Here is a 6,783-nt window from a genome sequence, read left to right on the forward strand (position 1 = left end):
CCAAGCAACTGATTTGCATATGCATGTTTGGAACACAGTTGTTTGCAGGCTGGGGCAAGTGGTAAGCCTTGTTTTGTTACTATCACACTTCCTAGGGCTGTCTGCCTCCTTCCATTTTACATTTGATTTCTCACTTTTTATTCTGAAAATGTTCAAACCCACAGGAAATTTGAAAGAGGAGTTGAATGCATATCAGTATGTCTTTGAGCTGGATTTCAATGACTAACATTGTGCCCCATCTGCTTTGTCTCTTTGTGTGTAGGGAATCATTTGAAAATAAGTCATACATACTTCATCCCTAAATAGTTCAGCACACAGCTCCTAATAATGAAATTTGCTTACAAAACCCCAATACCATGATAACACCTAAGAAAAGTAACCTCAGTTGAGGAGTATCTGAACCTTTACATATTTCTATAGCATTGAAATATTTTTTCTTGCCTCTAATCTAGAATACTAAATTCATGCATTGTGTTTAGTTCTTTTATTTCTTTCATTTTTTTTTTAAAGATTGTTTTTATTTATTTGTCAGAGAGAGAGAGAGCACAAGCAGGGGGAGCAGAAGACGGAGAAGCAGGCTCCCCACTGAGCAAGGAGCCTGATGTTGATCTCAGGACCCTGGGATCACGACCCAAGCTGAAGGCAGACGTTTAACCACTGAACCACCCAGGCATCCCTCTTTCATCTTATTTTAATGCAGAACTACACTGTGTCCAGTACAGAACCCAGTAGCCACGTGTGGTTATTTATATTTAAATTAATTAAAATTGAATACATTTAAAAATCAGCTCATCAGTCATCCTGGCCACATTCCAAGGTGCTCAGGGGCCACATGGGCGCCGCTGGTGAACAACCCAGATGTGACCATTTCCACCATCTGTCAGACAACATCAGTCTGTAATCTTCTTTTCCTTTTCATAACATTGACTTTCTTTCTAACGAGTCCAGGCCATTGTCTTGTAGACAGTCTCACAGTCTGGATTGTCCGTTTTTTTCAGTGTTAGTTTCTGGAAGGCCATGTTTTGGCCAGAGCCCTACACAGAGGATGTGTTCCATCACTAATTGCAGAAGCCTGCTAGTGTTACCTACGGTATGAGTCGGTAAGTACTTACGTAAGTGGTGACCCAGCACTGGGCAGTCACTGCAGGGCTCAGGAGCTTGACTTCAAATAGGAGAGCAAAGGATAGGGGCGCCGGGGTGGCTCAGTCGGTTAAGCCTCTGCCTTTGGCTCAGGTGGGGATCCCAGGGTCCTGAGATCGAGTGCCACATCGTGCTTCCCTGGGCTCCTTGTTTGTGGCAGGGCTGCTGCTCCCCCTGCTTGTGCTCTCTCTCTCTCTATGACAAACAAAAATCTTAAAAAAAAAAAAAAAAAAGAGCGAAGAGTTTATATGGTCTCCAGAGCCTCTATCACTGTGCCAGGACAGGGAGGAAAATGCTTTGTGACGTGAAATGCAGACAGAAGTGACACAGCAAGCAGCCCAGCAGCACAGAGGGAGAGGAGGCACGGACCCAGGAAGGGGGAGGTCCTGGGGCTCTGGCTGTCCCTGAGCCCCAAAGTCCATGCTCTTTTAAATAATCATAACTGTGGGGGCACTTGGGTGGCTCAGTTAGGTAAGCGGCTAGCTCTTGATTTCAGCTCAGGCCCTGATCTGGGGGGAGGGCCCGGGGATTGAGCCCCACATAGGGCTCCGTGCTCAGCGGGGAGTCTGCTTGAGGATTCTTCCCCTCTAGCTCTGCCCTTCACCCTGCTCGTGCGTGCACTCTCTTGCTCTCAAATAAAGAAATCTTAAAAAGAAATAAATAATCATAACTTTTTGGTGACTGCTTTGGGCACAGGAAGCAGCTTGATGAGATGCCTGTGACCCAGCTAAGCATTCAGCCGGAAGGCTTCACAGCAAGGTCCCCTAGGGAACCCTCTAGAGAGAGGCTGGCAAGAACAACTGCCGCTCACTCCACAGGCTTGTGCCCTGAGTCAGGTTAACTTTGCCCTTGGGAGCATCAAGGGAAAACACCGAACTCTAGTTTTTACAGTTTTGTTGCCACATTACCTCCTTGGAAGGATCCCCTCCCTTCCTCCTCCAAATAAGGACCAGGGAAAGAAGACAGAAAAAGGGCAGAAGCTAGAGGGGAAATTTTGGTTTAAAGAGCTGAGGGTATGGTCCCAGCTGTCCATGTTGGGAAGTCGCGTCTGTAAAATGAAGGTGTTCTCTTCCAACACGGATGGTTCTGCTCTAATTTTGTGTCCTTTTAGCTCTGCAAGAGGGGAGGAAGACAGAGATCATTGCGCCTCTAGACCATCCTTATTGTCCACCGACAATCCCTTGCCCCTCCACTGAGACCTGGAAATACCATTGTCTCCCTAGCTCTTGGAGTTGAACTCTAACATGAACATTAATGAGAAGTCCCCAGGCAGGAGACTGACGAAAGTACACACAGAGCTAAAGAAGGAATGCGTTGATCTATAGAGAAATTGGTCAACCTCAGAGGCAGGGAGAGAACACTCGGGGAGTATACCGTTCACCCCTCTTCTGGCTGTCTGGTAGACACCAGAATCTTCAGGGAGTATCTGGCTGGCTGTCAGGTATCCTTATCGTGGAGACTCATGGAGCTGAATAACAAGACCCGGTACCTTTCTATCTTCAAGTTATAAAATTAACATTTTTTGTTAGGATTTTAAACCCTCTGGGTACCTCCTGACTGCCGACCTTCCCACGAAGCTTGCTCTAGAGAGCGAATGTGCTGGGGAGGCTGATGTGTCTTTTGTGCCCATTTGGTCCTAAGCCCAGGCCTGAAGGAGTCTGTGTGGGTCCAAGTCAGCCTCCCTGAGATGATTTCTGGATGGGAGCGAGTTTCTGAGCCTCTGAGGATGAAGCCAGGCTTGGGGGCGGGGTCTGTTCACCCAGTGGAGACCTATCTGTGAAGACAGCGGCCCCCGCTCCCTGCACAGCTCTGTCCAACTTCAGCTGCACTCATGTCCCTGATGGGTAATATCCAGGATGGATCTGGGTCTGCTAGCTTCTGGATTCACTAGTTCCTTCCTATCACCCCAAACTCTGTATTCTGAGTATTTCTCTTTTTGTTTTGCTCTACCACCAAGTCAATCAACATTATATAGTAATAATAAAAGCTTCTGTTTATTGAATCTTCCATGTGCCCGATGGCCCCACAAGGAAGGCATCGTTGTCCTAATCTATAAATGGGACAACTGGGGGATCAGAAGAGGCGAATTATGGCCACCAGCTGAAAGAGGTGAGATTCAAATCTATGTCTGTCTACCTCTAAAACTTGTGTTTAAATGTTATTATTATTATTATTTTAAATATCTTATTTATTTTTAAAGAGAGAGAGAGAGCACATGAGCTGGGGAAGGGGCAGAGGGAGAAGCAGACTCCCTGCTGAGTGGGGAGCCTGATGTGGGACTCCATCCCAGGACCCTAGGATCATGACCTGAGCCAAAGGCAGATGCTTAACTGACCAAGCCACTCAGGCACTCTACTTAATATTATTTTAACGATTAAGCCCCACGAGATTAGGAGTTTTCTAAGTCTCCTCATTCTGAAAGTGGACATGGGGATTCTTACTTATGGAGGTCAAAGAATAAGAATCTGTCTTGACTGGAGAAGCAGCTTAGTGATTGTGTCTGGGGAGAGCAGGAGAATTCCAGTGCTGCCCTAGGGCATCCCAGGGGGTTCTGACTGCCATCTTTGACCCTGATACAGGAAGGAAATAACCCAGATTCTACATGATGCCTTGTCCTGTCCTCCTCAGCTCCACAGTTACTAGGGGGAAGGATCAGTAGCTGCTGTGCTCCAAGCTTGGGAGTGGCTCCCCCGAGAGCACCTCAGGCCCCGGGGACATTCCTCCACCCCAGCCTGAACCTAGATGGAAGGATTGTTCAGATTTTGGCCTGGCAATCAGATCTTAGTAAATACTTCATATTTGACAGGGCATTTATTCTTTCGAAGCTTTAGTTTCTCTTTCTATAGATTTCTTTCTTTTTTATTTTATATATATTTTTTAATTTAAATTCAAGTTAATTAACATACAGTGTAGTATTGGTTTCAGAAGCAGAATTCGGTGATTCATCACTTACATTCAAGACCCAGGGCTCATTCCAACAAGTGCCCTCCGTAATGCCCATCCCCCAGTTACCCCATCCCCCCACCCACACCCCTCCAAGCCCTCAGTCTGTTTCCATAGTTAAGAGTCTTTTATGGTTTGCCTTCCTCTCTGTTTTTATCTTATTTTATTTTTCCTTCCCTTCCCCTATGTTCATCTGTTTTGTTTCTTAAATTCCCCATATGAGTGAAATTACATGATATTTGTCTTTCTCTGACCGACTTATTTTGTTTCGTCCCACAGGTTTCTAACTCCTCAAAACCAAACAAACACTTCGTTTCTGAATAACTTGTGAGGTAGTCAACAACTTGGGTAATGTACTTGAAACTCACACATGTGACAGTCTGTGGCAGAGTCAAGGACAGAAAAACATGTGGTTGTCCCTGGCCGACCGCAGTTTGGAGCAATGTTCTCTATCTACTCGTTCAACATTCCTTTGCTTCCTTTGAACTCCCTTTGATGGGAGTTAAGAGAAAAATAATTTCTATAATGTCCAAAATAAGGAAATTTTTTTTGAGGGGGCAGGTTACTGAGTGTGACATCACATTTAAACTTATTTGGAATTATTTTAAGTTTTTAAAAAAAGGTGACCAATAGCTTGGCAGTATTAGTCACCATACTTAACTAAACATGAACGTTGCCATAAAGTCTTTCAAATTATGGTTAAGAAAAACCTTTTCTGGCTGGCCAAACTGTTCTCACTTGTCGGCAATTTCTCTTTTCTTTCAATTTGTTTGTTTGCTTGTTTTTAATTTCCTGAAGCCAGTCATTTTCTTGGGAGACACATGAAAAGATGTTTGTATCTAGATAATGTAATAAAATGCAGTATAATGTGGTCAGCAGCCCGATACTGTCCATTAGTCAGTTTCTGGATTTTAGCTGGAGGAGAACGGATTTCAGGAGACTGTCCACTGGTGCTGGTGAATCTTGGGGCTGGTGTTGTTGTCTGTAATTATGTAGCAAAGATACCATCAAGGACAGACTGGAGCCTGGGAGGCCTGTTTTAAATGTCCACTGGAAGATATTATCTATTTCAGTAGACAATTAACACTGTGCGGTAATGTAAGGTATCTCATGGGCAAAATTGACATAACAGGTACCACATTTCTGATCATTTCAGCGATGCCTTTGTCTTCTCTATATAAGGCACCTTGGCCAGCTGTTTCATCTGGCTCCAGGCACGGTGGGAAGGCACTGGGCTGAGAGAAGCCTGGGTGTGAATATGTGACCTTGGGCAAGACATTTAACTCCGCTGAGACTCAGTTTCTCTCTTGTAAAAGGGCAATAACATCAATTTTGCAGAGTTATTAGAAATAATATTGAAGTTGCAAATGAGACCCTTATTATTTAAAAAAGTATACGGTATAGTACAATATACTATGTATTAAAACATTATATAAATAATAATTAACAAGCAATTATCCTCTGTTAGTTCTTAATAAACCTTGTTAACATATTGCTTCTTTGAAGAATTAGTTCGAGAGCCCAGGCCTATTATAAAACACTGATTTCTGGACGCCTGGGTGGCTCAGTTGGTTAAGCAACTGCTTTTGGCTCAGGTCCCGATCCCGGGGTCCTGGGATCGAGTTCCACATCGGGCTCCCAGCTCCATGGGGAATCTGCTTCTCCCTCTGACCTCCCCTCTCATGCTCTCTCTCACTCTGTCTCTCCCAAATAAATAAATAAAATCTTTAAAAAAAAACCCAAACCATACTGATTTCTTTTTTTTTTAAACTATTTTCTTTTCTTTCTTTTTCTTCTTCTTCTTTTTTTTTTTTTTTAAGATTTTATTTATTTATTTGACATACAGAGATCACAAGCAGGCAGAGATGCAGGCAGAGAGAGAGGAGAAAGCAGGCTCCGCCTCGGAGCAGAGAGCCTGATGTGGCGCTCAATCCCAGGACCCTGGGATCATGACCTGAGCTAAAGGCAGAGGCTTTAACCCACTGAGCCACCCAGGGACCCCAACCTTACTGATTTCTTAAATGTTCTCATGGAAAAAAAAAAGAAAAAGAAAAAAAAGGAAAAGAAAAAAGAGGGGTGCCTGCATGGCTCAGTTGATTGGATGTGTGCCTTTGGCATGTTCATGATCCTAGAGTCCTGGGATCAGGGTTCCCTGCTCGGTGGGGAGCCTGCTTTGCCTCCCGCCCCTCACCTCACTCATGCTCGCCTCTAATAAATAAATAAACAAACAAACAAATAAATAAATAAATAAAATCTTTAAAGAGAAAAAACCGGTAAATATGTGAAGTGAAGGGTGTGTTCATTAACACAATGGGGGGGAATCTTTTCTCAACGTATACGTGTACCAAATTATCATGTTCTATTTTAAATATTTTACAAATGTATTTGTCTATTGTACCTTCACGAAGCTGGAAAAAAAAAGGCTGAGATGAGTAATGCTCAGCATTTAGCATATGCTCGTCAAGGTTGTCACATGTCCTGTGGGGGAAGGGTCCTGGGTGGGCAGGGGTTCCCAGCAAAGGCTTTGGCGTCTGACAGACCTGGGGGCACCACACGGGGCCTCTGCTCTTCCATATCTGCCGTCTCAGAAACACAGCCTTGTCACAAACGTGTGTCAGTGTGCGTCTCATGAGGCCACATTGTCACCCTCTGCCCTCCAAACTCCAGCCACACGCGACTGCCCGTAGTTTCCCAAAGCTG

The 6,783-nt window shown here is 44.4% G+C and overlaps 1 long non-coding RNA gene across 1 annotated transcript; it reads left to right on the forward strand.

Annotated features, from left to right (window-relative positions):
* Positions 1-635: 635 nt before the first annotated feature.
* On the forward strand, positions 636-5,673 carry LOC106006176. The gene is made up of 3 exons (XR_001180090.2): positions 636-1,100; positions 3,171-3,249; positions 4,363-5,673. It is a non-coding gene; the product is annotated as an uncharacterized LOC106006176 (long non-coding RNA).
* The last annotated feature ends 1,110 nt before the right edge of the window (positions 5,674-6,783 follow it).

Source organism: Mustela putorius, unplaced genomic scaffold (genome assembly GCF_011764305.1).
Source record: "Mustela putorius furo isolate JIRA1106 unplaced genomic scaffold, ASM1176430v1.1 tig00000508_pilon_pilon_pilon, whole genome shotgun sequence".
In the NCBI taxonomy this organism is placed as follows: domain Eukaryota; kingdom Metazoa; phylum Chordata; class Mammalia; order Carnivora; family Mustelidae; genus Mustela; species Mustela putorius.